The 11,063-nt window shown below is 32.4% G+C and overlaps 1 protein-coding gene across 1 annotated transcript in view; it reads right to left on the reverse strand.

Moving 5' to 3' along the window:
- Nucleotides 1-2,925, reverse strand: part of LOC147074864 (synaptic vesicle glycoprotein 2B-like) — a 70,223-nt gene extending 67,298 nt beyond the window's left edge. The window contains exon 1 of the mRNA XM_085942994.1: nucleotides 2,547-2,925. The gene's annotated coding sequence lies outside the window, so the exon portion shown is untranslated. The remainder of the gene's footprint in view (nucleotides 1-2,546) is intronic.
- Between the last annotated feature and the right edge of the window lie 8,138 nt (nucleotides 2,926-11,063).

Below are 11,063 nucleotides of genomic sequence, written 5' to 3' on the forward strand. Positions count from 1 at the left end.
AATGCTGTAAACATCTGTAAATTATGTATCTAGGTAGATATATGTCAATAAGTCAAGATTTTTTTGCATTTATCTGCTTAAGGTGATACATCAGTGAAACGGCAAATTATTTTAAACTATAGGCGCGACGAAATTTTGGACTCGCTGCCATTCGGAGAGAGAACGTCGAGCTGGAAACACGTCAATTTGTTTCGTGATGGCGACGGGCGTATTAATTCTTAAATCGTGTAAAGATGACTAAAAACGTTACCCATTTACTTTAAAAAGAAAACATGTCAATGAATATATTTTTATTGTTACTGATAGAACAAAAAAAAAAAGTGCCCACCACCACCCGTCATATATGCACAACCGTGGATATGCACGGCCGCTTTCTAACAATAAACAGAACATTAAATGGACACATGTTGGATTTATATGACAAATTATATTTCGTTTGAAATTCGTCATTTGCACCCGCGACCCGCAATCCGCGCATCGCCTAGCCACTATCTTTTTAGACCGTGCCTCAACTGAGGTATAGCCTTAAGATAGCCGAAAACTAATAGGTTAATGGTACCTAACAAATTTGCATACAATTTGAGACTAAGCATGAAAGGGGGCGGCATTGGAAGTCTGCCTAAAGGCGGCACTTTGCATAGAGACGTCACTGATACCTAGGTATCCACTTATTAGGTATGTAGGGAAGAAGACATCGCGTCTCCAATTGTTTGAATTGCTCATAGGCGCGCACGCATGGGTGCAATCAAAGGGTCCGGACTTTACGTAACATAACTAAAATATAATAGCATTGTGTAGGTAGAAAGAAGACAGTAAAACAGCATTCTATTGATTTATATGTCAACATTATCTGACCTGTTTGGGTGAATTATTGAGACGTTGAGGGAACAATAGTTTCAAGTACAGTTGACATAGCTTGCATTTAAACGAAACTGACGCAAAATTTCTCTGTACAATATACAATGTGTTTATTATTATTGTTTTACATTAAAACTTTAAGTGTCTCTTCATCTCGATTTAACTTATTCTAAGATCGTAATTGTACCTACTATTATCGATTCAATAAACAATAAATTCTTTTAACTTAAAATATTTTCACTTCCTGAATTCTTAGTTACCATTTTAAATGGGTAATTTTTTGAAAGCTTTTTTTATAGTTGTATTTTTATGCTTTTAAAAACAAGTTTTCTTGTTTTAGTGAGAATTTGTGAGGACACTAAAGACACGCGTCAGTTTAAAAACATTGAAACAAAATACATAGGTACACATTGCTAATAAGGGATGAATTAATGAAAGAGCAAATCAAAATGATAGTATGTGTTAATTTATTTTACTCCCCTAACTTATTACCCTAGAGAAGTTTTGTATGCTTATAACTCTACGCCATGGCCCCCACATCCGAAAACGGCCCCCCAGTCCAGGATCATTGTCGCCCCCCCCCCTACCTATTGCTAGGGTTAAAAGCAGTGTGACGCTCTACAGCAGTGCTCCGCAACCTTTTCCCACTCACGGCACACCAAAGGTCTTCCCAGAATACTGCGGCACACCACACGTAAAACAATTTATACACCAAAACATGGACCCCACATCCTGAAGGGGGACCCCAGGCCAAGATCTTTGGCGGGCCCTCCTACCTATAGCTAAGGTTGAAGACAGCGTGATACTCTAAAATAGCACTTTTAAAATGTATGGTATTGATTTTATGTTTAGCAATTTTTCGTATGGTTATATTATATTAATATAATTATGGTTAGTTGTCGGGTTAGGAATAATTATTTGTCGAGTATTGACACAATACTAATAAATTGTATCCTACAATAAGATGCTTTAAAATATTAATACTAGCGTAGTAAAATAGCGCCGCAGGCGACCTTTTTTGACTCGAAAATAGGAGCTTCAGCGATTGTTTTGTCGGAAATCCGAGGATATTTTTTATTAACCGAAATCCAGAAAATAGCCAAGGCACACCGGTTGCGGAGCACTGCTCTACAGAAACGTTTTCCAAATTATTCAGTGTATTTTTTTGCGATTTTTGTATTTTTCAATAAATCCACTCGAATTATGGTGTTTTCGAATATCGACACACAATAATCAAAATTTGCATCACGCAATCACATATTTTAAAATGTTAATATTCTTAAAGGAAAATAGGCGACTTTTTTACCATTTAGAGGAAATTTCCGATGTGTGTTTAGGTATATCATTTATAAGATAGACGCGCCACGCGGGGGGCCATCAGAACCCGGCCCCCCAGGCTAGAGCCCTGTCAGCAGCTGTGGGGGTCATGCTTTACGTACAAAATATATTATATTTTTTTCACGCATATGTATTTTCTATATACCGGTAAGTAAGATGTGACATAAATCAATTTTTAAATTAGTACATAATCTCTTGTAGCCGTTGATTTGATCATGTGCATGTATATTATCTAATTATCTATAGTCATGTCGTAATATACCCGTAAAATGAACTGTATTATAATATATAGCCGGTTCATTACATTACTACCAATAGATAATATTGTACTTAATGAAAAATTTCTTTACCTTTATATAGAAACCATAGTTCAAAAGTCCTTGGATGTCTCTTGGATTAACAATAAAAACACTGAACTTTCTAATATACTTCCACAGATGTAAAAAATATATATCACAGACGTATTAAATCGTAATGTTATTAATTATTTTTATGGTGTAAAATCATAAAAGTATCAAAGTAACACATCTCTAATATGACATTGATTTAAATTTGGAACGCTATCAAAACTCAAAAGTATTGCCGTGAAATAGAGCGGAATAATATTATTTAACAAATAAATATTTTATAAAAATAACATAAAACAAACAGTGATATGATATCAGTCGTTATGTTGATAAGAAAATGACACTGTTTTCATTATCGCGAGCGAATTCAATGGCGACCGACACCGACTAATGTTTACTTATTATTTATTTTCGACTATCAACAGAAACCCGACTCGAAAATAATTGCGCCGATAGCTTATGTCAAAATTTCAAATATGGCGTCAAACACTTTTTTTATTATGGTACACAATAATACGTAGGTTGCTTTTCTTCGTTGTGAAAATTTCCGCGTATGCAGTGAAAGAATTAGAGAAGGCTCTGTACACTACAAATAGGTGCGCTTTGCTGTCACTGTTAGGTATTGGGAATATTCAATGAGGTTTGAGGCTGCGCTTATGGAGACGTTTCTACATATGAAAATCGTACATTGCCCACATACAGTTTGGGCAAACCCGATATGAAATATCATTGGCTGATAACCACTCCATACTAATTAATCGATACCTCATTGGCTGCTAATCGTATACTAGGTACAACGCCAACCAATGAATGGCTCCGAATGCGTTTTGAACTGATAGAAATTTTGTATTTCAACTGTATAATAAAAGTTTATTCTCGCTATTAATGGAAAAAGGAAATACTAATAATTAGTTAAAGTATTAAAAAAGAGTTTTTTTTGAAGGGCTATTTACTTTAACGTAGACATTATCACTTTATTTTTACGAGAGTTGGGTATTAGTAATTCGATCAACACCAATTCCCTAGGTCCAAAAGTATGTAGGTACCATTTTATCCACACTTTCAATGTTATGTTTAGTGACCGTTTAGTACCACTTGAGGATGACCGACAACTGTTCATCGACTGTCCGACCGACATTTTTACCCTGCCATTGGCTATAGGTATATACCACTAGGCTAGCAAACAAAGGACTGCTTCGTCTGCTCCCATAAGCAACAACAATGGCAGCTGAAATTTGGGAAACCTATAGTTTTATTTGTAGATCAAAAGTATCTAGTATCGGGTACAATCAAAAGTTATTACACATCGCGCCCGCCCCGAAAACCATAACACATTTGATATTATTGATCTACAAATGTGGCAAATTTCAGCTTTTTAATATGAATCTTAGATATTTCTATAAGTACCTATTGGCTGGCACATTGCCATTACGTAGGTAGGCGATTTCATTTACTTCTACACAATTACGATTTTAGGTACGTGGGTGCACGAGGCACTGGCAGGTTTGAAGGCTCTCTCAATTTGTTGCATGCGCAATAAAACGCCACTAGAGTTGGACATAATGTAAAAATATACGCTTATATTGTCAGAATTAAAAATATATTCGATTGATTATTTTAAATACGCAAAAAAATCTGATTGTGAAAAATATCTAAGTATCTTTTTAAGATTCTCGTAGTTTCTGACAAGACTTCATTTGCTCCATGGAAAATCAAGTTTGCTTCCAGGTGTAATTAAATGATATCGTGGTCTTTTCTTGTCCAACATTGTGTCAGATAGGTACTCTTAATATGTCTAAAACCATATAAAATGTAATACATATAAATAAATATGTAAAAACCTAAGCAATTGCAATTTTAATTAGTTTCTTCAATATTTGGCACAATAAACACATCTTTCATTCTAAACATCTACAATTTTCCAGGAAAACTATTCACACCTGGCTACGAAGTATGTGCAATATTACTGTCTCATTCGAACAATAGGAAAATGCAACGCGAGAAAGAAACAGTTGTACGTTTGGATTTTTGCGAAGATATTGATTCGGTACAATATGACTGATTCGTAAGCCGCATGCGCGGGAAAACAGGAGAGACATCTAGCGATAAGAATATGATTTACCATCACTTTATTGCATTCAGCTGTCATAATAAATTTTACAGGTACTCATTATATTAGGGTCGGTACTAATAATCCAAATGAAAACATTCAAGTTTTTTCATTAAAAATGATTCAGTAACAGTTCTAAAATTATATTTTCATTTCCCCCTTCATTTGTATACTTGTTAGTGGCATCTGGCGGAGAAAATTTAAAACTAAATACTACGAAAATTGTATCAATTCAAAATATACAATGAGATTGAAGAAAAACTTTCTTCTATGTAGGTAGAGTTTTTATTATCATACAATTGAAACTCAGGTTTCATTATCTCATTATTCATTATCACTCAGGTTTCATTATCACTCAGGTCATATTATGCTCTTTGCCAAGGCCATATTAAGATAAAAAACGTATTGCATTATTGCAAACCTAAAAGTCCTTTTCATACATTGAAACATAATATTAATTATCATTTAGATTTTAGATGAACAATCAGGTAAAATCACAAATATTAATAGATGCATAAGTAATTAACACATTCGTACGTGCCACCATATGACAGATCTGAGTAAAATACATGTTGGAATGGTCAATATAATATAAAAAAGACACATAGTATCTAAGATTAAGACAGAAGCGATTTTAGGTACGTGGAGGCCCGATGCTCTGACAGGTTTGGAACCCCTTGCAAAGATTCTGTCAATGTGATAAACCGCCTTTGGATTTTGTATAATATTTAAGCAATGGTTGATTTGGTATGAATAACCAATTTACCTATAAATTCTTCTTGCCTCATGCTGCCTAGGAACATTTCGGCGGAGCTGTACTCGTACCAATCACGGATATTCTTAAACCACCAAACGCGGTGTCTTCCTCTGCAACGTATATCATTGAACATTCTTTCATTAGGTGTTATGTTATGTAGTTGTTTTCATCATTGGCTTTACAATTCCATGTGGATTTTGGTTACCTCACTACCTAGTACATTTTTTAACAGATTTTTTTTTTAGAAGAAAAGAAGTTCGCCACTTGCTCAACCAATATTCATTGATATATGTCCAAACACGCATTGAAAAATACCATTTAAATATTCATGCCCCGGGATTCGAACCCTAGACCCACGTCTTCATAAGCGGACACGTATCCACTCGTCCATTCGCGGCCATGTACATATATCGTCGGTGTTTTGTAAAAAGGGCGAATCAACCATTTTGGCGAAATCGAGATTTTAATGAAAATACAACATGTACCCCACTAGCTTTGTTGTGTAAAAACGGCGAATTTTTATCTCCACAGGAAAGTACTTAAAAACGATAATCGACTAAAATTAAATTAATTAAAATTACGAAATAAAAGCAAATGTGACATATTAGGCCATTTAAAATATTATATAATAATACCTATTATAATGACAGTATTCTTTCTAAGCTTTATTATAAACTTGTTAGATATTTATATTCATTTACAGGTAAAAAACAAATAAATGTCAAAAGTTAAAAACCCTCCTCCTGTAAAGTAGCATTTTGGTTGATTCGCCCTTTTTACAAAACACCGACGATATGTACCTACCTACATATAGTTTTCAAGTAACCTTGCACTCGAAAACAATTCAGGTCTTACTGGCTTAATAATTTTAAACCAATTTCCCGCACGCAAACTGATTTATGTACTGGTTATGCTTAGGTTTGCTTTAATCGTATAAATGTATATCGTAGTTGTGTATATATATTATATTATTGTTTCGGTATCTATAAATTTATAGCATAATATATTATATAATATGCATTGTGCCTTATTAACGGCCCACATGCTCAGCGTACGTCAAAATGGAGCTTTTATGCTATTTTCAAAGCATGATCTTTGCAAGCATGAAATTTGGGATCACAGAGATTATCAATATAATTTTTTATTGTAAATATTTCACTATAATAATGTCGACATGAATTTTACTAATAGTTTTATAAATGCTTTTAAAAATTAATAAATATAAAAAATCTTGACACCACTTCACATGGACGTACTGAAATATGACTATATTCTAAAACATTAGAGCGAGAGGTTTAAAAGAATACTATTTTATGTAATAAAAATACTTTATGCAGTCATCAAATGTTTAAAATAAATATAAAGAATAATAAGGCTTCAAAATTATGTAAATAGATTATCTACAACGTTTAAGGAATGTCCAGGATCATGCTTTGAAAATAGCATAAAAGCTCCATTTTGACGTACGCTGAGCATGTCCCGGTATGCATGTTAAGGTAAGTATTTTATAGAAAATTTTTAATTTTCGAACATCTAAACATAATTACATTGACTTGCGTGCAAAGGCTTTCATGTTCCGTCAAGCCTTCAATCAGTGACGTACCTAGATAAAATGCCACCCCTAGCCAGCGCCAAAATGCCGCTTCATTATTTATACAGTTTTTGTATCATCCTTTTATGCGTCCAATTTTTAATAAATGTGTTGTATGGATACATTACTAACAAAATATCAGACTAATTATTCAAAAATCTGCACGTGTCGTTTCTGGTCACCAAGGACGTCGAAGGGCAATAGAAGTAAACTAGATAACGCAAACCCGATAAAACCAGTGAGCTGATTTTTTTGATGGAAAGATATTTTCGTTATTACCAAGTTTATGTAGCTATTTATATATATTCCAAATGATTCTCCTCGATTTGCCGCCCTTCGAGTAACTGCCGCCCCCAAGCGACGCTCAATCAGCCTACCCCCACGGGACGTCACTGCCTTCAATTGTGTGAAAACTGTTTTAAAGCTATAATACTAGGTATGGAATTATTTGACTGTGGGTAGGTACTGGGTGAAATTTTAATCCAAATTTATTTAAATATTGAACATAAAAAAATACAAATTTAAAGCGATGACATAAAAACAAAGAATAATAAATGTTAACCACAGAACAGATTAATAAATAGAATTCAGATAGTTTCCTACCTCAATACACTACATTTTCAAGCAGGGGTTTGAATATGTGAGCGTCCTACGAAAATTATAGACGTCACATGGTATCACACATTAAAGACGTGTAGTAGCGTGTATTGCAACCTTCAAACACATCAATATTAAATGAGCGTCAGTGCATAAACCGAGAGCAGTTTTCAGAACGAATAACAACATTAGAATGACGTATTATTGACACCTGTTTAAGTTTATCCCATATCCTTCCATACTCAAGATCGGTTGCCTGTTACTCCACACACGTTAGGTATTTCAGTTCCCATTAAGTCTGTGTTCCCCGGTGTTAACAATATGTTGATAATCGACAGAGTAATATGAGTTAAAAAGTAAGTACATGGAGGAATCCGAGTTAACTAAGTATACCTGCCCTATTTTTATAGTATTACCTATTACCTATAAAATAACGTCACCCTCGCGTAAGTAGAATATATTAATGCCATATTAAAATTTATTACTTTTTTAATTGATTTTGGAGTTAAGTGATAACTGATAAGTATGTTATTTATTCTCTATTTATGTGTTTAAATATATATCTAAGTACATATCTATTCTTTCGAGGCCCAATAACAATAGTGTAATCAGTAATTTATAATTAACTATTTCTTTTATTCAATGAATAATTCACAAGATTTAAGAATATATCATTCTGATTATTGAACATATACAATTTAGAAAAACACTTTCTGAGAGATTCAATTTCAATATCAATCAAAGTAATAGTAAATAGTTACCTACTTTGATTTAAGAAACAAAAATCGATTGCCAAAGTAGCTTGATTTGGAAGAGCGCTGATGAGTAGGTATTAAATAGTGACCAATAGTTAAAATTTGTCGCAATTAGTATGTCACGCCGTAGCATATAGGTTAAATGCGACGGAATGGGGCGTAAACCCGTGGAGATGCAGGGTTCGATTCCCGGCCGGGGTGGCTTACTTTTTCCAAAAAAGATTTTTTCTATTGGTTATAATATACTCTCTCAGAAAGTGTTTTTCTAAATTATATATGTTCAGTAATCAGTAATATAAATGAAACAATCACAAACATCCAGACTTTGAGAAAATCCCATATTAAATATATTGTGACATTACCGGGAATTATACCCTAAACCCCCGTATGAAAGGCCAGCACTATACGCAGATGTCCAAAGGGCAGGTTAGAATATATCTGCTTCGGAATGTGGTCTATCTCAGGCTACTTTGTCCTTTCATACAGGAAAATGCGCTCAGCATAAATAATTTCTTGGCAATTGTCATCTAAATAGCAATATAATTGCCTAATCATTGTAATGCCGTCGATAAATAGATAATCTCTTGTTTTTCTGACATTGAATGCATAATACATCAGCTGTTTTTGAGGCTGACATTTTGCATTTTCCTCCTCAGTGTTGCCATAAATGAGCTACTAGGAGGTTTGACATTCCATAATAATATTAACGAGGCTATTCCCGTTATCTTAACATTTTTCTATTGTACCTATATTTTAGCTAGAATATCAATATTGTTTTATCAGGTAATAATGCATTTTTAAAATAGTTGTACGGGAAATAAGCAACCTTCTATAACGGTGCATGTGTGTTATAACGGCCTGATGACCTAAAACTGAAATTATTTAGTAAGTATAGTTGAGTTATTCATTATAATAATTTGTATGTGCCCACATTTGCTGAAAAGCCACTATTGTTAAATAACATACCTATATATTTTTTAAATAATGTTAAATGCAAAGAATTTTTACAATTATTATTTATAGAATGAGTCTTATTGTTATTTTTGCATGGTTAAGTTGGTTAACTCTACAAATATTAGCATCGTTCAGTTGCCATTCTGATTTTCTTACTTACTCAGAATGGCTGCCATTTTCTATGTTCCTTATGATGACTTATTCGAGTGTTGTAATTTTAACGGTTTTAGCACATATTTTACACGATTTTTTAACTGGATAATAATGCCGAAGTGTAGTAGTATTGGCTGCTTATCTATTCATAGTGGTGGATTGTATTTTTATACGCTCTGCAAATCGGTAAATAAATGTGGTTAAAAATTAACCTGCAATACGAAGTTATTAATTTGTAGCTAATTTAATCAGTGGACCAGTGGTCCACTCTCTTTTTCGTACATTGTTGGTTAAATGAGCCCTTAGTAACATATAAAAAATATAACTTTCATTGAATAGTAATAAAATAATCGGTCAGTAGATATTATATATAAAAATGGTGTCTAAATAATAATTAAAATAGTTAATGTAAACATTATCGAAAAAAACTATCTGTTTCATAATTAGGTTACCTACCGGAATAGATGTTAAATTATGAAACATTTATTATTTTTAAATAATAAATACCTCTTGTAAAGCATATAAATTTGACTAATATTGCCCAATTTTAATGCAATCCAAACCGTCACTATAATAATGACTAAATACCTAAAGCTGTGGGTTTGTTCGATTTATAATAAGTGAAAAAGTTACATTTTTCGTTTGAAGAGTTTAAAGTAATAATTTTTCACTGTAAATCATGGAAAGAAATTGCAATGGTAAAGTATAATATAATACATTTTTTATTTTAATTTTTTAATTAAGTATTTAATTATTATTTGTTAATCTTTCTTTACTTTCATTATGTCATTACTTAATTTTCATAATTTTCATTGGTTTGTTAATATCATTAGATTTCATTAAAAAAACACTTAATTCATTTACTTTAGGTATTTATATCTTAAAACATAACAAAATAAACATGTTAAAAGACTATTTCATTCAATAAAACTTATTATTTACCACATTATCTTTATTATTACTTATATCACTACTTTTCACTATCCTTCTTTTGGCTAACATTGTTCAGATTATTAACAAGCAAAAGTCACCAAACCATAATTGAGCTACCTTGCCTCCTTCACAACCTTCCAGATGTTATAATTAGCATCAAAAAGTAAAAGTACATTAAAGAAATTATTAGGAAGACATGAGAAAATAATGTAATGTAGATAAAACCTTAAAAACATTAAAATCTGATTTTTCCTTCACTCCAAACTTTCAAATGGCGATATCTCAAAACTATGTTTTTAGGTTTGGTGACTTTTGCCTGAACGGTGACGATAGCTACTTTAAAATACTATCATCATTTTAACAGTTTGAATTGACTAATATAAGGGTTCATAAAACTTGACCCGTATCATAATTTGGCTAAAGACTATATTGTCAAAATTTAAAATATTATTTTCAATTAAAATTTGACTCCCAGTTCTTCCATAAGATCACACAAATTACTATTATGAAGTAGAAATATTATTTGGATTAACTTGTTCATTATTAAATTTATCTATACACAGATTGTGTGTATCTAACGATTCATTATTGAAAAGTGAAAAAAAAATGAATTAGGACATTCGAACGTTCAGGTACTGAAATTATATGACAAAATAATTATGTCCAATTT

This window comes from Rhyacophila brunnea, unplaced genomic scaffold, assembly GCF_057557595.1.
Source record: "Rhyacophila brunnea isolate RB1 unplaced genomic scaffold, BYU_Rbru_1.0 scaffold_15, whole genome shotgun sequence".
Taxonomy (NCBI): Eukaryota; Metazoa; Arthropoda; class Insecta; order Trichoptera; family Rhyacophilidae; genus Rhyacophila; species Rhyacophila brunnea.